General features: G+C 35.7%; 1 protein-coding gene across 3 annotated transcripts in view; it reads right to left on the bottom strand.

Moving 5' to 3' along the window:
- LOC136030856 (monocarboxylate transporter 3-like) overlaps positions 1–21,049 on the bottom strand; it is a 120,128-nt gene extending 99,079 nt beyond the window's left edge. Inside the window, exons 1-2 of one of the 3 annotated variants that reach the window (XM_065709913.1) lie at positions 20,923–20,985; positions 17,780–17,934 (exon numbers count right to left, since the gene is read on the bottom strand). The gene's annotated coding sequence lies outside the window, so the exon portion shown is untranslated. Of the gene's footprint in view, positions 1–17,779; positions 17,935–20,922 lie in introns of all 3 variants that reach the window. The other 2 variants (XM_065709912.1, XM_065709914.1) reach the window with 2 other exon arrangements.
- Positions 21,050–23,051: the final 2,002 nt, after the last annotated feature.

Consider the following 23,051-nt stretch of genomic DNA (forward strand, 5'->3'; position numbering starts at 1 on the left):
GTTATAAAGTTTTTCGACTACGCTGAATAAAATGGCTATCTCAGAGTTTTGATCCATTGACTTTGGGAAAATAATTAGCGTGGGAGGGGGCCTAGGTGCCCTCCAATTTTTGGTCACTTAAAAAGGGCACTAGAACTTTCCATTTCCGTTAGACTGAGCCCTCTCGCAACATTCTAGGACAACTGGGTCGATACGATCACCCCTGGAAAAAAACAACAAACAAACAAATAAATACGCATCCGCATTTTTGTAGATAGGAGCTTGAAACTTCTACAGTAGGGTTCTCTGATACGCTGAATCTGATGGTGTAATTTTCGTTAAGATTCTATGACTTTTAGGGGGTGTTTACCCCAATTTTCTAATATAACACAAATTTTCTCAGGCTCGTAACTTTTGATGCGTAAGACTAAACTTGATGAAACTTATATTTAAAATCAGCATTAAAATGCGATTCTTTTGATGCTATTGGTATCAAAATTCCATTTTTAGAGTTTTGGTTTCTATTGAGCCGGGTCGCTCCTTACTACAGTTCGTTACCACGAACTGTTTGATAAGTTTAATCAAGTTTAGTCTTACCCATCAAAAGTTACGAGCCTAAGAAAATTTGCCTTATTTTAGAAAATAGGGTGAAGCAACCCCTAAAAGTCATAGAATCTGAACGAAAATCACACCATCAGATTGAGCGTATCAGAGAACCCGATTGTAGAAGTTTCCAGCTCCTATCTACAAGAATGTGGAATTTCGTATTTTTTGCCAGAAGACAAATGAAGGGTGCGTGTTTATTTGTTTGTTTTTTGTTGTTTTTTTTCCCCAGGGGTCATCGTATCGACCAAGTGGTCCTAGAATGTGGCAAGAAGGCTCATTCTAACGGAAATGAAAAGTTCTAGTGCCCTTTTTAAGTGACCATAAAAATTGGAGGGCACCTAGGCCCCCTTCCACGCTCATTTTTTCTCCAAAGTCAACAGATCAAAATTTTGAGAGAGCCATTTTGTTCCGCATAGTCAAAAACCATAATAACTATGTCTTTGGGAATGACTTACTCCCCCAAAGTCCCCGGGGGAGGGGCTGCAAGTTGCAAACTTCGGCCAGTTTTTACATATAATGATGGTTACTGGGAAGTGTACAGCGTTTTCAGAGGATTTTTTTGGTTTTGGGGGTGGGGTTGAGGGGAGGGAGCTATGTGGGAGGATCTTTCCTTGAAGAAATATGTCATGGGGGAACAGAAATTCAATGAAAATGGCGCAGGATTTTCTAAAATTACTATAAAAAAAAACAATGAAAAAATAAACATGGAAAAGTTTTTTCAATTGAAAGTAAGGAGTAGCATTGAAACTTAAAACGAACAGAGATTATTACGCACACGAGGGGTTCTAGAAATACTTTAGCATAAAGAGCTAGGTATTTAGGAGGAGATAAATACCTCGCTCTTTATGCTATAGTATTTTTAGTAATTTTAACTATTTATTCTACGGCCTTTTGGATTCAGGGGTCATTCTTAAAGAATTGGGACAAAACTTACGATTTAGTGCAAAGAGCAAACATCAAATCAAACATGAAAATGTTTGATCAAACAGCAAACCAAAATCAAACATGCATTAATTCAAAGACGTTCAGGAATTACATAAAAAAAAACTAGTTTTTTTAACTGAAAGTAAGGAGCGACATTAAAACTTAAAACGAACAGATATTACTCCGTATATGAAATGTGTTGTCCCCTCCGCAATCCCTTGCTCTTTACGCTAAAGTTTGACTCTTTGCCACAATGTTGCTTTTTAAAACAATTAAAAACTTTAGCGTAAAGAGCAAGGGATTGCGGATTGCAACCTAATTTTCTAGTTTTTGTTTTATGTAATAAAACCTAAAACGAACAGAAATTAAAAAAAAAAGACAATCATAGCAAAAAATATACAATAGGTACTAGTATAAATGAATAAATAAACGTTAAAACGAGTAAAGCTTAAGTTGAACATCCAAATCAATAGGTACTAATATAAATGAGTACATAAATTTTAAAAAGGAGTAAAACTTAAATTAAATATGCAAATCAAGCTTGAAACGAACAAAATTCTCTACAAACAAGAGTTCTCTCACTGTAAAAGCCAAAAACCTACTGCACCATTGGCGCTTTACTTAAAATTAAATAAAAAAAACTAATTTTTTAGCCGAAAGTAAGGAGCGACATTAAAACTTAAAACGAACAGAAATTACTCCGTATATGAAATCGGTTATCCCCTCCGCAATCCCTCGCTCTTTACGCTAAAGCTTTTAATTGTTTTAAAAAGTAGAATTGTGGCAAAAAATCAAACTTTAGCGTAAAGAGCGAGGGATTGCGGAGGGGACAACCCATTTCATATACGGAGTAATTTCTGTTCGTTTTCAGTTTTAATGTCGCTCCTTACTTTCAGCTAAAAAAAATTAGTTTCTTTTTATTTAATTTCTGAACGTTTTTGAATTAATGCATGTTTGGTTTTGGCTCTCCTCACATAAATTATTAAAATGAAATTTGCATATTAATTCCTTTTTTGGCCAAATGGCTTTCTCTTAGTTTTGATCAGACAATTTTGAGAAATAAGGGGTGAGGAAGGAGGCCTAGTTGCCCTGTAATTTTTCGGTTACTTAAAAAGGCAACTAGAACTTTTAATTTTAACGAACGTTTTTATTAGTAAAAAATATGCGTAACTTAAGAATTAACTTACGTAACAAACTTTTATAACCTTATATTTTATTATGTATACGAGGGGGTTTGTACCCTCGTTAATACCTCGCTCTTTACACTAAATCGTAAGTTTTGTCCCAATTCTTTAAGAATGACCCCTGAATCAGAAAGGCCGTAGAATAAATAGTTGAAATTACTAAAAATACTTCAGCATAAAGAGCAATGTATTTATCTCCTCCTAAATATCTCGCTCTTTATGCTAAAGTATTTTTAGAACCCCTCATATGCGTAATAATCTCTGTTCGTTTTAAGTTTCAATGCTACTTCTTCCTTTCATTTGAAAAAACGTTTTCATGTTTATTTTTCATTGTTTTCTTATAGTAATGCTAGAGAATCCTGCGCCCTTTTCATTGAATTTTTCTTCCCCCATGACAGATTCCTCCAAGGAAAGATCCTCCAACATAGCCCCCTCTCCTCAGCCCCTCCCCCAAACAAAGTAAAATCCCCCTGAAAACGTCTGTACACTTCCCAATAACCATTACTATATGTAAACACTGGTCAAAGTTTGTAACTTGCAGCCCCTCCCCCAGGGATTGTGGGGGAGTAATTCATCCCCAAAGACATAGTTATTATGGTTTTCGACTATGCTGAACAGAATGGCTATCTCAAAATTTTGATCCGTTGACTTTGGGAAAACAATGAGCGTGGGAGGGGGCCTAGATGCCCTCCAATTTTTTTGGTCACTTAAAAAGGGCACTAGAACTTTTCATTTCCGTTAGAATGAGCCCTCTTGCGACATTCTAGGACCACTTGGTCGATACGATGACCCCTGGGGAAAAAAAACAACAAATAAACACGCACCCGTGATTTGTCTTCTGGCAAAAAATACAAAATTCCACATTTTTGTAGATAGGAGCTTGAAACTTCTACAGTAGGGTTTTCTGATACGCTGAATCTGATGGTGTCATTTTCGTTAAGATCCTGCGATCTTAGGGGGTGTTTCCCCCTATTTTCCTAAATAAGGCAAATTTTCTCAGGCGCATAACTTTTGATGGGTAAGACTAAACTTGATGAAACTTATATATTTAAAATCAGCATTAAAATGCGATTCTTTTGATGTAGCCATTGATATCAAAGTTCAATTTTTTAGAGTTTTGGTTACTATTGAGCCGGGTCGCTCCTTACCACAGTTCGTTACCACGAACTGTTTGACTATATGTGTCTTGAACAGTCTTGGAAGGTAAATAAATAAAACCAAACTGAATGTTCAATAAATAATGCTATTAATTGATGAAAGGTCACCAGTTCAAGATTTTATTTCACTGTAATTTTATTTTCATTTTCAATGCTGCAATAACTGCAAAAGAAGATATTTGCAATATAAATCATTTTCAGTGAGGCTCCAATGACATAGTAGGTTTCAGACTTTTACAATTAGGGAAGGGGCAGTATCCAAACTCCAGTTTGTAGTGGAGTTATATTTGTCTTGAACAGTCTTGGAAAGGACTATAAAATTAAACTGATTAAATTAAAATTAAATTAAAATTAAAAAATTAAAATTGATAAAAATTAAAATTAAACTGAAAATTTGATATTTAATGATGTTAGTTGCTGAGAGCTCATCACTTAAAAATTTAATTTTACTGTAATTTTTATGTTTATTTTCAATGTTGTAATAAATACGAAAGAAAATACTTATAATATAATTCGTTTCTTCTTAATATTAAACAAAGTTTACATATAAAAATACAACAAATAGTAAATAATAAACAAAGTTTAAAATGCGTTAAAAAACTGTCCTATTAGAAAAAATTACCATTTGAAGCTATTAATTCAATTAATCTTAATAGTAAAATGTTATTCTGTAAAGAACTAAATAGTATAACAACAAAAGAGAGAATAATGAGGACTTTTTTCCCAAGACAGTGAACCAACAAAACCTATTTGAATATTTCGGCCCTATATCTAAGGGCCGTCTTCAGCAAAGGAAAAATAAAAACAATAAAACACTTACAATAAAAGTTCTCAGTTAAAAATCCATTTATTTTAATTTTAATAGTAATTTTAAAAAAGCCTGAAATTCTTCAAAATGGCGTCGGATCGAAACGAAAAGTACACCATTGAGATTGTCATTTTTAATAATCCTAAACAGAGCCTCCTCTCCCCACTTTGAAAAACACGGAAAATAACTTTTTTCATGGGTAGCACTGATCTTGCCCCCTTTTTTTTCTTCGCCAATAGCGGGAAACTGAAACGTCACAGAGAGCTATTTAAAAAAACAAATACAAAGGGAAGGAGACAATAGGGAAAATCTTTTCAAGACAGTGGAAATTAGTTCTGTGGATTCTGTTGTGATGGGTCCTGCCGACATAGTAATTTCCACAATTGATAGATCCCTCTTTGGCGAGTAACTGGGGTCTTATCTTTACCCAAATTTAAGAAATTGATGATTTTAAAATTGTTAGTAAAAACTATGTACAGATTATTTTTTGTGCAAATATTTTTTAATTTTGTTGTGATCTTTGGGATATACGGAAGACAGACAATATTTGAGGGCTTATCAGTAGCCTCACATTGTGAAGTATCTTCTTCGATTTTACAAGAATGTCTTTTTATTCTACGGTTAATTATTTTATTGACAAAAGGAATGGGGTATCCATTATCAAAAAGAATATCTCTGATAAAGTTTATTTCTGCATTTATATATGAATCGAAGCAAATATTCAGGGTACGATCAATGAGGGAAGTTACAACTGCTTTTTTAACTTGTGGGGGGTGATTTGAATTAAAGTGAAAATATCTGTTGTTTTGTGTTGGCTTTCGATATATAGTAACATCCAGTTTATCAGCATTACGAATAATTGATACATCTAAAAACGGTAGTTTATTTTCAATTTCAACTTCTAGGGTGAACTGCAAATTTCGGTCATAAGTGTTAAGATGATCTAAGAAGCCCCGAAGTTCAGCTTCCCCATAATTCCAAAGTGAAATTATGTCATCCATATAACGACCCCAATAGACGTTTTTTGGACAGGAAGTCAACGTATGCTCGACTTGGGCATCTTCGGACCATCTTAAAGTTCATGGTGCTCTCCAGTCGTCATAGTCAAAAAATCGGACGGATCACATCGTTTCTGTCTTCATTTTCGCGGGCTTAACAATATATCTCGTTTTGGTGCATATCCTTTACCTCGTACAGACGAGCTCCTGGAAACGGTTGGCAGCAAGAAAATATTTAGTGTCCTAGACTTGGAAAGAGGGTACTGGCACATCGAACTGGAAAAGGGTATCCGGGAAAAGACGGCATTCCAGACGTCTTCTGGGCTTAGCCGGGAAAAGACGGCATTCCAGACGTCTGGTCATGTTTCTGTATCAGTTTCTGGTCATGCCATTCGGCTTGCATGGTGCTCCTGCAACCTTCCAACGTCTTATGGATATTGTTTTAGAGCCCTGTAAGGCATTCGCTCGTGCCTATTTGGATGACATTGTCATCTCTAGTGACTCTTGGGAGGAACTCCAAGTACATTTAAAAAGAACAGTAGAGCATACAAGGAACAGAGTAGAGGATCCACTCTAGAAAGATTAAGCTGGCTTAGAACAAGGTTCGTTACCCGGGTCACCAAATTGGAAATGTAGAAACTGACTCATTGGAAAACAAGTTCCAGGCCGTTCAAGATTTTCCCCTGTCTGTGTCCAAGAGGGAAATTCATTCTTTTATTGGGATGGCAGCATATTATCAACGTTTTATCAAAAATTTTGCTGAAATTGCTGAGTCGCTCACTTCACTTCTGAAGAAAGGTTCTCCAAACAAGTTGAAGCTGAACGAGATACAGGATGTTGTATTTGAGAACCTGAAACGAGCACTCATCGAAACTCATGTTTTGGCAACACCAGATTTCAGTGAGGATTTTGTTTTACAGACAGATACCTCTCACACAGGCGTCGGAGGAGTCCTCACCCAAAGGGATGGTGAAGAGCAACCAATTGCTTTCCATAGTAAGAAACTGGTCCCGGCTGAAACACGTTACTCGACCGTGGAAAAAGAAGCTCTGGCTCTCAAATGATGATTCGAAAGCTATGGGTTCTACCTGAAACTATGCCATTTCTTTGTAAAAACGGACCACAATCCTCTTAGGTGACTTAATGTTGCTCGAAGTTGCAACGCTCATTTGACTCGCTGGTCATTAGCTCTACAAAAATTTCAGCCTACCATTGATAGCCAACTGGGATCTATGAACGCAAATGCTAATGCGCTTTCAAGGCTGTTCTAAGAAATATTGTTTGATTGTTTGATGTTGGATAGTTGGATTAAAGATGTATCTGCCATCCTCTTGTGGAAGGGAGGGGTGTCATAAATCACCTATGTAAATTATACTTCTAGCTAAATCCTTTTTTCATGTCAAGTCTTTGTCTGTGTATGAGTGCGTAAGTGAGTGCCGAGATACTGAACTCGGACTGTAATGAACTTTTATTTTATTCGTTTTGGTAGTTACAATTTGTCTGTTTGTGAATAAAGAAGGGATTTTTTCGTACTTTGGATACTTTATTGGTTAGTCGGCAGCACAGGGCATCACAGACCTTTCCAGGAAATTCTTGGGGGATGGTTGGTAACAATAACACCAGGAGCTTTGTTTTCACTGATTTTTAATGATAATCTTCCTCTTTTCCTATACAAAATCTTTAAATGTATAAGAAACGTATACAATGAATTTAAACATCAGAGAAGATTATTGTGAAGGTCGTGATGGCTTCAGCCACATAGAAGACCAAGTCATACAGAACTTCCATTCTCATGATCAAAAACACCCATCTCTGACTACCGGAATTTCTTTAGTAAAATTGCTATCAAGAACTTATTCAACAAAACTACTGTTCATCACAAATTTTGACTAAATAATCAAATCTTGTCCAAAATTTTACTTGCAATCCAATATTTGGATTCACAAGCGGAAAACTGAAAAAAGTGGGAAGCTACAAACAAACTTATAAGAATTGGTACATACACCTTGACATCAATAAATAACTTTCAATTTCCCATATAATGAACATCTGGAGCAGTATTAGGGGGTGAAAAATATTCAGGGGGAGGGAAATTTTGCGCAGGGGAAATTTTTTCGGAATCAAGCCCGCAAACCATTTTGGTTTGTTTTGTTGAACCCATTTTGTTCAAATTGCTCTCCCCCCCCTCCTTGACCCATGGACTTTCAGATATAACATTTAAGTCAATCAAAACATTTCTCTGGTACTAGCTTCAGGGGGTCCTTGCCCCCAACTCTTTTTTTTGGTACATGAGATTAAGTAAGGAGCGACCCAGCTCAATAGTAACCAAAACTGTAATAATGGATTTTTATGCTGATTTCAAATATATAATTTAAATTAAGTTTTGCTGTACCCATCAAAGGTTGTGAGCCTGAAAAAATTAGCCTGATTCTCGAAAAAGGGATAAACACAACCTAAAAGTCATTAATGAAAATTACACCATCAAATTCAGCGTATCAGAGAACCCTACTGTAGATGTTTCCAGCTCTTATCTGCAAGAATGTGGATTTTTTTCAGAAGAAAAATCACAGATCCAAGTTCATTTGTTTTTTTTTTGTTTTTTTTTTCCTGGGGGGACCTGATCGACCCAGTGGGCCTAGAACATCGAGAGAGGATTCATTCTAATGGAAATCAAAAGTTCTGTGTGCCCCAAGGGCAACTATGGCTTCTCCCATGCCATTTTTTCCCAAAAATATCAGATCAAAAATTTGAGACAGCTGTTTGTTCAGCACAGTTGAAAGGCCCAATTACTTGGTTTTTGAAGATGACTTGACCCTTTTCTTTTTCCAAGAAGTTAAGAATATAAGTTTTAACCCGGACAGAAAAAATTTTGTTGATCCTTTTTGGGCACCACCTCTAGGGGACCAAGCTCCTAAAACTTTTTTTTTTTTACAATGGGTATTCTTGACTCGAGAATTTACAAATGGAAATTTCAAACTGCTTGGGGGCAACAAGTTTTTTTACCCATTTCCAGGCCCCAAAACTCCCTTCTTGATCCCAAGAATATATTTGTCCCCTTTACAGGCAACGACTCTTGAACGTATCACAGCAATAAAACAGATTTTTTTTTTAACCCTGTATTTGGATTACCCGCGCCTGACAAAATGTTTGGCCCCTTTTCTGTCCTCTCAATCAAATGCACCCATACCCCTTTGAAGTTTCTACAACCTTACCTTCTAAACGAAGAGTTCAAGGGAAAACAAGTTTAACTTTTGATTAACATAAAAAGCATTTCTCCAATTCTTCACGTCTTTGGTTTAAGAATTAAAATATCCAATCCTAATTTATAAGTTTTAATTAGTGTCTTTTAATCTATTTCAACATCTCTCTCCCTGAATTTTCAAGTAAATGACATTAGCTGTTACAAAGACATTGCAGACACGTCTTTTTGACAAACAGAATGCATATAATATCCTTTGATCAACTTCAATATCTCCCTCCAAATTCTCTGAAATATCCAACTTAATATCCATAACTGTTCCTGAGATATTTTACATACCATTTCAACAAAGCTAGATGTAAATGGTTACTTTTGATTCATTTCACCTTCCCCTGAGAGTTTCAGCTATATGTCACTGGCTGATCCTAATAAATTACAGATAAGTCCTTTTGACAACTGGAATGCACATAATAGTATGTTTGATTAATTTCAACATTATCTAAAAGTTTCAACTCAATGCCCTTAACTGCTCTTAAGATTTTGCATACAAGCCATTTTAACAACCAGGATGCATATGGTGTCTTTATATTTTTCAAACAGTTCCTGGTAACGAACTGTAGGAAAGGAGCGACTCAGCTCAATAGTAACCGAAACTCTAACAAATGGAATTTCGATATCAATAGAAACATCCAAAGAATCGGATTTTTATGCTGATTTCAAATATATAAATTTCCTCAAGTTTAGTCTTATCCATCAAAAATTACGAGCCTGAGAAATACTTGCCATATTTTCTAGAAAATGGAAACACCCCCTAAAAGTAATAGAGTCGTAATGAAAATCACACCATCAGATTCAGCATATCAGAGAACCCTGCTGTAGAGGTTTCAAGATCATATCTGCAAAAATGTGAGATTATTTATTTTTGCCAGAAATAAGATCACGGATGCGTATTTATTTGTTGTTTATTTGTGTTTTTGTTTTTTCTAGAGGTGATCGTATCGATCCAGATGGTCTTAGAACATCGCGAGAGGGCTCTTTCTAACAAAAATTGAAAATTATAGTGCTGTTTTTAAGTGACTAATAATTGGAAGGTAACTATACGCCTCCCACGCTCATTTGTTTCCCAAAGTCACTCAATAAAAAAGTTGAGATAACCATTTTATTCAGCATAGTCGAAAAATCTGATAACTATGTCTTTGGGGATGACTTAATCCCCCATATTCCCGGGAGAATGGTTGCAAGTTGTAAACTTTGCCCAATGTTTACATATAGTATTGGTTATTGGGAAGTATACAAACGTTTTCAGGGGGATTGCTTCTGGGGGGGAGGTTAAGTGTTTCTGGGTGAAACACTTACTTGGGGAGAAGGGATTGTTTATGGGGGGGTCGGAGGAGAAGGTTAAGGTGGAGGATCTTTCCATGGATGAATTTTCATGAGGACAGGGATTTTACATGAAAAGGGCGCGGGCTTTCCTGGCATTAATCAAAAGGCACTAAAGGCATCTAGATTTTCAAAATGATATATCTTCAACATTTCAAGAACAGTTAGGGGAGGTTATCAAGTTGAAACACTCAGATAATGTTTAGGGGGATGTTGAACTTAAAGAAACTGTGTACATTCCCGTTGCCAATGTGTACAGCCTCAATATGTCAGGAATGGCTAAAATTAAGTTAAGGCTTTCTAGAAATGTTGATTTGGATGTTGAAAATTAAATTAAAAAACAAGTTTTTTCAACTGAAAGTACGGAGCAACATTAAAACTTAAAGCGAACAGAAATAATTATGTATATGAGGGCGTTCGCCCCCGCGTCAATAACTCACTCTTAATGCTAAAGTTTTTTTTTAGTACTTTCAAAGGAGCTATTTGTTATAATTAAACCCTTTGTAATTTGGGGGTCATTCTTAAAGGATTGGAACAAAATCCGAACTTTAGCGTAAAGAGCGAGGTATTGACAAGGAGGAGAGCCTCCCTCATATAAGTAATAATTTCTGTTCGTTTTAAGTTTCAATGTTGCTTCTTACTTTCAGTTGAAAAAACGTATTTTTTAATTTAATTTTTCAACATCCAAATCAACATTTGTAGAAAGTTTTAACTTAATTTTAGCCTTTCCTGATATATTACAGCTGTACATATTGGCAACTGGGATGTACACAGTTTCTGTAAATTCAACATCCCTCTAAACATTCTCTGAATGTTTCAACTTTATAACCTCCCCTAACTATTCTTAAAATGTTGAAGATATGCCTTTTTGAAAATCTAGATGCCTGTAGTGCCTTTTGATTTTGTTTAGCACCCCTCTTACAATTATCATTGGGAAAGCCGGAATATTTGCAAGTGCAGTGGCAGAAGCTGTACCTCGTATACAGCCAATGAGTGTGTCTCAAAACAGATATTTGAAAAGTTTTGTTCCCTCATTTGTATTTTTGATGTTACTGCTAGTAAGCAAGAATAGCAACAGCTTTATTTCATTAGTTATATTATATTTTGACAAGTCATTTATTGTGTACTGTTTTCAAGTGGACGATTGAATTTATTTGAAATTATCTCATAAGTATTGACTACGGATTGTACATGTATTTGTCTTTTGACGACTAAAACGAATATTTGGCTTGTCTGCTGCTTTAGTTCCTTAGTCATATTATACCAAATTTTGACTACTAGGTTATTATGTACTGATTTTAGGTGGATAATTAAAATTATTTTAAAATTATTTCATAAGTATTTGACTAGAAGATTGTGTATATATTTATGTTTTGACGACAAAACAAATATTCGGCTTGTCTGCTGTCCGTTTTGGAAATCAATTGAATTGAAAATTGAATTTGATCCTGGGTGTATCTGAAAGAGCTAAGATGTTAAAATGAAACTTCAGGAAATGTTGAAGGGGATGCTTAACTAAATTAATAGACATAGTGTGTATCCAGGCTATTAAAAGGGACAATATCCAATATCGCAAAACTTTCAGGGCCACTGCTGCTACTGTTGCTAATGTGGCTGCAACTGCAATTAGTTGCAGCTACTTGTGACTACAACAAATTGCAATTGCAAATGCTTCTATTTACGACCAATTTTAAGAAATATTGGGGGATGTTGAACCAAGTCGAAGATGCTAAGTGCATTTTGTTTGTATAAAGAGTGCATCAACAATGTCTCTGTAACAGATGAGAGTATCAAGCAGAAACTTTCAGGGCATGTAGGACAGTGCTTAAAGAGCAAAGAGCTCTCTTGCTCTTTTTAGATGCCCAACCACCCTTCAACCCTGATCAAAATTCTGAAACAGCCACTTGGTTCAAAATAGTCAAAAGATCTAATAATTATGTTTCTGGGGATGTCATGTCTCCCACAATCCCAGGGAAAGGGTTATAACTTATGCAATCTGTCCACTATTTACATACAGGATTTACCATTGAGGTAGGATAAATTGATCCTGGGTGTGTCAGAAAATCGTGGAAAAGTGAAACTTCAGGGAATGTCAACAGGGGTGTTAAACTAAGCCAAAAGGCACTACAAGCATCCAGGTTATCCGAAAGGCAAACCTGCAATAACTGAGAGGTATCAAAGGTACTTAAGTGGAACTTTTAGGATTACTATTACTTCTACTGCTGTCACTGCAATTACAGCTAGTCTACTTGGAACTTCTAACTACTTGCAACAATTAACGCAACTACTTTCAACTGTGACTGCAATTGTAACTGCTTACAACTGAAACAACTTGTGACTCTGACTGTGACTGCAACTACCTATGATTTTTATGATCAGTTCCGCCTACTTCTGACTGTTGCTGTAACTAAGGACAGTTTCAGTAGCAACTGTGACTACTTGCAACCACAACTACTAGTGACTGATATTACTGGTGACTGCAACTCATTACAACTGCAATAACTTGCATATGCAACGGCTAGGAACTGTGACTGCTAACATTACTGTGATTGTGACTGAGACTACAAACACTACAATTATAACTAAACTAATTGATCTTTGTCAAAAGAGTTTAACTCCATTCTGCTTGTCAATATGGTATAGTGCATCCAGGTTGTCAAAAGGGCTTTTCTGTAATATTTCACAAATCGCTAAGGTTATTAAGTGGAAAATTCCATGAAATGTTGTACTAGATAAATAGACAATTGGTGCATCCAAGTTATCCAACAAAAGTATCTGTATGTATCCATACTGGTCTCAGGAATGACTATGGGTATTAAGTTGAAACTTTCATGGATGGAATAAGCTGGACCCTGATGCATCTATAATGTCAAAGTGTCATCCTCTATGTAGCTTTAATTTTGCATACCAATATAAATGTAAACAATGATACAATTGACCATAAATTTTATACTAGCATTATTAAAACAGTAAAAATGAACTAATGAAATAAAATAACCTTACTTTACAAGTAGGGCCAGCCATATGCATAGCAGTTAGAGGGGGAGGAATAGAATTTAAAAAACTACCAAAATCTGTTTATTGTGAATAAATTTTAAAATCTTGATATTTGAGGGGAAGCTCAGCCAGAAGCCCTCCCTTCTCCTGAGGCGGCATACAAGCCTGCTAGACGAAAGTATCAAAAGTAAATCAAAGAATAGATTAAAACTAGGCACTCAACTAAAACTAACATTGAATGGACCTAGCTGGACACTGACCAGCCCAGGGGGAAATCTATGACTACCTAGGCAAGCCCTACAATATGTCTTAAACACTCAAAGCTTGTTTGCTACTACTAAGACATTGTACTTAGCCTATGTCTGTCTTGCACCAAAGGAAGTGTACAAAAGAAGGTGTAAGTAAACCAAATAATCTGTTTTTTACTTCAATTTCATACATTCGACATTAAGCAGCAAAAAATACTCAAAATTTTGCGAAATATTACTGTATATTTGGATTCCAGTTAGTCTATGCAAACAAAGTTTAACTTCTTACCTTTTTTCAACATAGTTACCATGTCATAGTAATTGCAAATACTAAATAGATTATTCTTTATTGAATTTGTAGTGCTTCAGAGATTACTTAACTTTGAATTATGGACCTTATCTAATAAATTTTCTTCTTTTTTTTTCAAATTCTCAATTCTAAGTGAATCTGGCTCAATTTTTTTCATTCAGTAATATTTGAACTTCTTTTAATAATATTAAATTAAAAAACACACGTTTTTCTTTAACTTAAAGTAAGGAGCAACATTAAAACTTCAAACGAGCAGAAATTACCCCGTATATGAAAGGGGCTGTTCCCTCTTCAATTCCCCGCTTTTTATGCTAAAAGTTTGACTCTCTCTCTTAACTTTTTTACTTTCTAAAATAGTAAAAACGTTAGCGTAAAGAGCAGGGCGTTGAAGAGGGAACAGCCCCTTTTACATACGGAGTTATTTCTGCTCGTTTTGAGTTTTAATGTTGCTCCTTACTTTCAGATAAAAAATGGGTTTTTCTTTTATTTAATTTCTGAACGTTTTTAAATTAATCCATGCTTTGATTTCGGTTCTCTGCAAATAAATAATTAAAGGGAAATTTGCTATTCATTCATTTGGCTAAATGGCATTCCCATAGTTTTGATCGAATGATTTTGAGAAAAAAGGAGGTGGGAGGAGGCCCAGTTGCCCTCCAATTTCTTGGGTACTTGAAAAGGCAACAAGAACATCGAACTTATTTACGAACATTTTCATTAGTAAAAGATGTACGTAACTTACGAACTAGCTTACATACCAAACTTCTATATTTGTATGTTTTTATTATGTATATGAGAGGGTTAGCCCACTCATCAATGCCTCTCTCTTTACACTAAAGCTTAAATTTTGTCCCCTAAATCACAAAGGCCGTAGAATAAATAGTTGAAATTACAAAAATACTTTAGCGTAAACAGTGAGGCAGTAGGAGGAGGTGAATCCCTTATATGCGTAATATTTTCTGTTCGTTTTAAGTTTTAATGCTACTCCTTACTTTCAGTTGAAAAAACTTTTTCATACTTATTTTTTTCATTGTTTTTTTTTTTTAAATAATGCTAGAAAATGCTGTGCCCCCTTCATGGAAATCTTCTTCACCCATGACAGATTCCTCCATGGGAAGTATCCCCCACATAACCTCTCCTCCTAACCAAAAAACCCCCCTGAAAACGTAGGTAGACTTATACTATATGCAAACACTGGTCAAAGTTTGTAGCTTGTAGCCCCTCCTATGGGGACTGTGGGGGAGTAAGTCGTCCCCAAAGACATAGTTATAAGGTTTTCGACTATGCTGAACAAAATGGCTATCTCAGAATTTTGATCAAACAACTTTGGGAAAAAATGAGCGTGGGAGGGGGCCTAGGTGCCCTCCAATTTTTTGGTCACTTAAAAAAAGCACTAGAACTTTTCATTTCCGTTCGAATGAGCCCTCCCGCAAAATTCTAGGACCACTGGGTCGATACAATCACCCCTGGGAAAAATAAAAAACAAAACAAAAAAAAACAAATACACAGGCATCCATGATTTGTCCTCTGGTAAAAAAATAAAAATTCCACATTTTTGTAGATAGGAGCTTGGAACTTCTACAGTAGGGGTGTCTGATACACTGAATCTGATGGTGTGATTTTTCGTTAAGATTCTATGACTTTTAGGGGGTGTTTCCCCCTGCTTTCTAAAATAGAGGGAATTTTCTAAGGCTCATAGCTTTTGATGGGTAGGACTAAACTTGATGAAACTTATATATTTAAAATCAGCATTAAAATGCGATTCTTTTGATGTAACTATTGGTATCAAAATTCTGTTTTTTTTTAAGTTTTGGTTACTATTGAGCAGGATCGCTACTTACTACAGTTTGTTACCATGAAATGTTTGATAACAATGCTTAAGAAGTAAGGGCCGAGGAAAAATTTAGATGTATGTTGATCATCTTGGAAAGTTGTTGGGCTAGGTACATGAAATTTCAGGAAAATCAGTAAAGCACACAAAAATTTCCTGTTTCTTTATTATGAACCAAATTTTGAGGAGAATTAAGCAGGAAAAAAAACATTATTGTGAACATTTCATAATTCATATACTCAATCTACAACAATCATTGTGAACCAGAATAGTTATGATGAAATAGGCTAGGATGTAAGGGTCCCTTTTGTTTAACTTTAAAGTTAAAAAATAGTTTACTAAACAAAGATTTCATAGTTAGTCTATTGTTGCTGTTTTGAATAGACTAGGCTGAAAACCTATGATTACATCTGGGACCATCAGCAGGGTTAATTGTCATTGCAACAATTATGATATTGGGAAGACTGTTGTAAAGTTTTATAATGGGATTCCTGCTATCTTAGAAAGTAGTTGTGAGGTGAATGGAACTTTCAGGAATGAATCAAGGGCCTAGACAATACCCTAAAAAGGAATTGTTAAGTGCACTCTACATTTTGTCCTAAATTCTACAGCTTACAAGTTTGGGTAAATGGCAGGTTTAAATACATCTGAATTTTAACAAAAAAAGTTTTACCTCAACCACATGTTTCCATCCTTTTTTTATTGCCTCTAGCTTTTGAATAACGTAATTTGTATTATTACAGCAGAACCATAGTAAAGTTATTGTCTTTAATTTTGGAAATAGATGTACAAATCTTTGAGAACTTAGAAATCAGGATTTAGCAAAAGTGCAAGACTCAAAACACTTTTCTACTACCTCATTTGAGAAGTAGTTGTATTTCTCAAGATTTCACTTTTATAGCCCAGAGGTTGCACAAGATTGGTGGCTTTTGGTGAGAGAGCAGATAGAGGCAGGTAATTCAAAATATCTCCCTGGAGAATTCTTGAGGCTCTAGATCCATTCCCAAGAGATTCATTCCCCTAACTCAATAACTTTCCTCAATAGACAAAAGTCCATCATTTAGAATTTCACCCCAATGTTAAAAGTTGCAGAAGAAATGAAATGGCAGAGATAGTGGTTTCATAAAACCCTCCAAAGTAGTAGGTCAAAGCTTCAGCTAAGGCCATAAGTAAGTTGCCACAGGACCCTGTTTTGGTACCCACACTCTTCAGTTTATACAACACACTCAAAGAAATGTTAGACCTATAAACAAAATTTGACTGTAAAATGACAACTCATAGCTCATCAGTCCTGTTGATACTTGGTAAGATGTGACTTTGGTAGATGTCTAGATTGGACACTATTGAGAAGGAAGCATGTGAAAAAAACAATTTTTACTTGATAATATTCAGAATAAGTGTAGTTAAGATATTTTGATGGCTACACTTTATCATTAATGTCCCCCCCTTAATGTGCAAATATATAGCCAAATTTTCTAGGTGTGTTTCTTTTTTGACAGTATTCATTCAATTATGGGTAGACAGGTTTGAAGCAAGAGTGATACATGGGAAATACATAATTTTGGCTATATATTTGTATATAAGGGGGGGGGGTTGTAGATTCCAGTGGATGTGGAGTCAAAATATGTCAACAACAATTAGTTCACATATTATGAAGTAAGAATCATTTTCTTAACATGTTTCCTTATCAACATCCCCAATTAGATGCCTATACCATTTTGAAAATAACACAAGATATCAACTAATTGTGGTATAAGACAGATAGTCTAAGGTGGTATAAGTCTAGAGGTTACTGTAAACAAAGACAAAAAATTCAATTGTCACACACAACCTGCTATAGCATAAAAAACTAAGCTTGTGGTATCAGAAAATGAAAAATCACATGCAGATCTCACTTTATAAACACTAAGCTCTATGAAATCCTAATGAGGCCAAGATTAGAGGTTGGAATGTGTTGCTACTCTGGTTCCTAAAATAGTATAGATAGTCCACAAATCTTTCCAAAGACAGATGAAAAAATGCACAAAAAGGACCAAAACAAAGAGTATGCATGCTGACTACAGAGCATGAAGCTACCCACTCTGACTTACTGAAAAAAAAGTGACAAGACAATGATCTACAAGTTGTTCAGCTCTGATGACAAAGACTTGCTCTAGCTTACCCAGTAATCAAAAGCCAGGGGTCCTTCAGCAAAGCTTTTCTGTAGGCATGCAAACAAAAGGAAGCATTTCTTCTCAGACTGTATCATAAACCCCTGGAATTGTCTAAGTAGGGCAACTGTGAGTTTAACATCCAACAACCATTCCCCATCTGGACCTAATGAGAGAATATGGTAAAAAAGCTTTGAACTTTAGGTTCATTACAAATTTCTCTACCCTACCCACAACCAACACAAGACCTCCTCCACCCTTCCCCTCTGCCACAGCACTCAATCCCAGAACAAATGGTTCTGTCAAACAAGGTTGTCATAGGCTTAAAAAGCTTGATGCTAACAGAGCAGCTGGAACAGAGAGCTTATGCCCAAGACTGATAAAATAAATAGCTGAACATATTGCCAAACCAATTGCAATGCTTGAAATGCCTCTTACTTCCAAATGATTAGAAGCAGGTTAATATTAGGAAAATACACAAGAATGGGAGAAGGAACCTTGCTAGTAATTAATATCCTACAATTTTCACATTGGTTGTATGTAAAGCACTTGAGGCCATCATAAACAAAGTAGGCCTACTGATTTCCAACCTAAAAAAAAAACAGCTGCTTAGCAAAAGCCAACATTGTTTTTGAAAAGGATGTTTAACTGATACCAACCTAATTGACTCATAGGATTTTGGGACTAGGCTTTTAGATATTAACTTATGGGATCCTCAGTGCCATTAGGGATATGTCCCTGTATCAGCACTCTCAAGATGGCTGTCAGTTGGTTCATTAATGTTGTGTTTCTCTAAGTTAATGGCTATCTGGATTTTGCAATTTAAACCAAGGGTAAGGGTCTCCCTTACAACTGAGGGTAAGGGTGGTCTACCAGTAGATGTAGTATTCCTTGACCAAGCCAAAGCTTTTGACAAAGTTCAACACTGATTACTAGTTTTGGAATTAAAGGCATATGAAGCATACAAAGATATTGTAGATAAGATAGAAGCCTTTTTAACTGGCACAACTCAGAGATTCATGGTTTACAACTGTAATGACAATATGTCTTTTCTGAATTGCAACCAGTCAGGGGTAGAGAACCTCAGGAAACCATCCTGGGTCCTACATTATTCAGCATCTATGTCAACAATTGTGCAACCTACATAAAACATTCTTTGATGCTAAATGCAGTTGATTGCTTGCAATCTCCTAAGAATGTCCCAAGACAATATAGACCAGCTAAGTATGCAAAAAGATAAGAATCAGCTGTCCAAATGATCATCAGATAGGTATCTTGACTGCAATACCCTTAGAATACAAAGTCCTACATCTTGGAAGTAACTATCTAAATGTCCATATAATTTAGGAGACACCCAGCTTGAGGCAGTCAAGCTTAAGGATCTAAGTTTTAAGCAGTCAAGGAAAAGGATCTGGGAATCATTGTTGAATATGAGTTGAAGTTTCATTGTCACATATAAGCTTGAGTTGCAAAAGCAAACCAAGCCCTTGGCCTCTTAAAAAAACATTCACCACCAGAAAGCCATATGTGACAATGAAGCCCTATAAAGCTGTGGTTTGCTCTTGCCTGGAATTTGGCATGACCTTACCCTCTGTTAGCTATAAGATGGATGTGAAGGTACTTGAGAGTGTTCAAAGAAGAGACACAAAGATTATCCCAGCACTACAAGACAAAAGTTACACAGAATATCTCTCCTCACCTGAACTCTCTACTTTACTATACCATACAAGCAGAGGAGATGTAATAACAAGTTGGAAGCTGCTGGAAAATGACCTACTAAGTTTTGTTTTCTCCCTGTCCCTCTTAAACAATACATGAGGACAAACAAGAAAGTTGAAGCTCCTTTGTTGCAACAGATGATGATGCCAACACTTCTTCATAATTCATTCCATCCTACTCTGGAACAGCCTGTTCAAAGCCACCATATAGTCTCAAACCCTAGAGACCTTCAAGAGAGGAGTTGATCAAGGATTAATCAATAATCAATGCTAAAAAGAGGTTAAACTGAGAAGTCAAATCATACCTTAGAACCCCACCAGTTTTTCTGCAGGACTTTTAACATAACCTTATTGGTAAATTTGGAGGAGTTTAAATTATTGACCTAGCTAAGAAAGAGACATACCTTTAAAGTTGGAACTGTATGCTGAAACTAAAAATAATATGCCTATTCATTTGCATTGGAAATAAACTTTGGCCCTACCCCCCTAATTGCAAATATATAACCTGAATTACATCAGGATTGAGCAAAGTTGTGAAGATGGAAACAATTTTGTTGTACTTCATTCAAGCAGAAGATCTATTTTGCAAGGTTTCACTTTTATAACAACACATATCTTAAAGGTCATCAGAGGTCAGGACCCTCTAGAGGGAGAGGGAGTGGAAGTAGGTACATCAAAATACCTTTCCAGGACATACTTTAGCCTGTAGACCTATCCCTGAAAGTTTGATTTTCTTAACCTAACCCCTTTCCAAGATAGCAAGACGTCACTAAACAATAATTTTACCAAATTTAATGCCTATGTATAATTCAAGGTATATGTTAGCACATTAGAGGGAAGGGACAGGTAAATTTCATTTCTGGTGCAAATGAATGTTATTTGGATTTGGAAAGCAATTCTGACTCCAAAGGTATGTCTATTTCAGTAATTTAAACTCCTCAAAATTTACTGGCCTACTTACCTTGCTGAATATAGGACTACAATTTTAAGGTTAACAGCTTCAAAGCCAGTCTTAACAAGGAAGGGGGCAATTAAATGAGAACCCATACTATGAGATACAACATATGTCCTAATATATGACCATCATTGGCAAATATAGACTGATTTTGTTCATATTTCTAACAAGTGTGATTTAAAGTAGGCTAGGCTAATTTAATGTACAGTAGGCCTAGGTTATATTTTAAGTCCTAGGCCTTATATGTCTCTTAAAGTTTAATTTGCGAAATTCAGTCACTTTCCACGATAAAAAAGCCGATCAACTAGAACACTAGCCTCTTTTTTATTATAGTGTTTCATATAGACGGGGACAGAGGTTAGACAAATAGGCTATGCCTATTTGAAAAATCAGAAATCTGGAAGGGAGAAGTGATCATTGTAGGTATTTCTATTCCCCTTCTAGGTTTAAGAAGCAAATACAAGTATCCTAGTCAACTAACCCAGTAGTCAGCACAAGAAGATGAGTTGATGTATGTTGACAAAAGCACGCAAGGCCACGTTTAATTTTTTTAAATGCTTTGGCAGTATTGTCAAAACGGAACGTTGATCAGTTAAGAAAAGTCGAATTCTGTCTTGATCTGATTGTCTGTAGGGACATATTTGTAGCAAACTGTATCTTTTATTCTTAGTCGCGATGTGTGACCAGCACGGCTTCAATACTTTCTTTCTTCAACCAACTCTGCTTTTTTGTTTTGACATCACGGATCCAAGAAAAAATTTTTTCTGAGTCTGCGTTTGACTACGGTAGGGAGAGCACCTTCTCGGCGAGTTCTGCCAGATCTGGAAAAACTCTTTCGTCGGTAAAGTTTGTCATTTCGCGTATTTTTCTCCACATCAAGTCTGTAGTAATTTTGCTCATATCTATCTTTTCGGGGTCACTAAAAGCATATGGCAGCTTGCACCACTGGGAATCAATATCTGTGAGTTTTGGCATGAGACTTGGAAATCGGTTCACTACGACACCTAGTGACGGAATACTGGTTCTTGTAGTTTTCAGGGCCGTCTTGGGATTCACAAACTCAAGGGACTTCAATAAAGGATCACCATAGGGAAATCACTTGAGCGTCTGTGTCGCTGCGGTAATAGAGAAACCTAAACACCTAAACGCTGTGCCAAAAATTTTACTTTAGCTTAGTCGAAAAATTTGATAAACCATCTCTGGTGTTCGCTTTATTGATGTGACGTTATGAGTTGTTCTTCGTCGTCTTAGATTATGATGCAATTATGCTATCTTAAGGAGGATTATGCTTGGATGCCTTTGGTTCCTAATGATGCTATGTTCCGCATAATTATGCCACATCTGGCAACACTGCGTCTGGGTCAAAATTTTACTGTTAACCCAGACACTTTAATTTTGTCGATTTTTGGAATCGCGGCTTCTTTGAGCCTAAGATTAAAACATTAGGATATGGGTTCAGAGTAAAATCCTACCTCGAGCTTTGTAGAATTATACTCTCCCCTTTTTTCAATGTCTGTGAGTGAAATTCTGCAGGACCTAACGACCATATTTTACTGTTGTCACATTAATTTTGTCGAATTTTGGAGTCACGACTTCATTGAGCCAAGTCACAAATGGTTGATTTATATTCTCTCTACACGACCAACAAGCTTTCAAAATAAGCCCAAGGGCTTTCCGACATCAGAAAAAAAACTCGTAGACTCCCTGTTTCGATAATAAAAATAAAAAATTGTGTGGAACTTTTGGTTTTGAAAATAAGGCTTTTAAAAGGTATGCTATTTAGAAGTACTATTCTAGTAATTTTCGTTCTTAATGTTTAACATTAATTTTAAATGTGCTCTTTTGATGTAAAAAACTCTTTAATATCAAATATAAAGCTTCACTTCAGAAATAAACGTTGGGGTGCACTTTTATCTAGTTGCGGAAGAAAATGTGAACTTGAATCAACCTTGGAATTTTATTAAAATTTATTAAAATCCTGTATTGTTTTAAATTTTGATTTTTGAAATTAACCTTACAATTAATCAAGCATATTAAGTCAAATACTTGAGGGGAGCTCTATTCAAAACTGCTAGCTGACATATTTAGTCTTTGTAGCAAGTACAAATATGAACTGTTATTCAGCTTTCGGCTCCAGCAAAACATAGGATTCACTATACAATAAAAGCATGTTTTTGATAAAGGGTATCCTCCAAACTATACAACGGAGATATTTCAAATTGCTACGGTTGAGCAAACAACTCCTATTACGTATGAATTATCCGATAAATCAGGTGAGTTAATTATTGGTGTTTTTTACGAAAAAGTTTTTTGTTACCGCGGCGACACAGACGCTCAAGTGATTTCCCCATGTTGATCCTTTATTGAAGTCCCTTCAGTTTTTTAAATCCCAAGATGGCCTTGGGAACTGAAAGAACCAGTATTCCGTCACTAGGTGTCGTAGTGAACCGACTAATGAAAGAACCAGTAGTTAAAAATAAATTATTAAGCTATTATTATCAGATTATATTCTATTCAGAACCTTTATTAAGATAAGACAGAACTCGACTTATCTTAACTGATCAACTTTTTCGTGAAACCTGGGGAAATATAGAAGCGTAGCATAAATCT

This window comes from Artemia franciscana, chromosome 9 (assembly GCF_032884065.1).
Source record: "Artemia franciscana chromosome 9, ASM3288406v1, whole genome shotgun sequence".
NCBI classification, from domain to species: Eukaryota; Metazoa; Arthropoda; class Branchiopoda; order Anostraca; family Artemiidae; genus Artemia; species Artemia franciscana.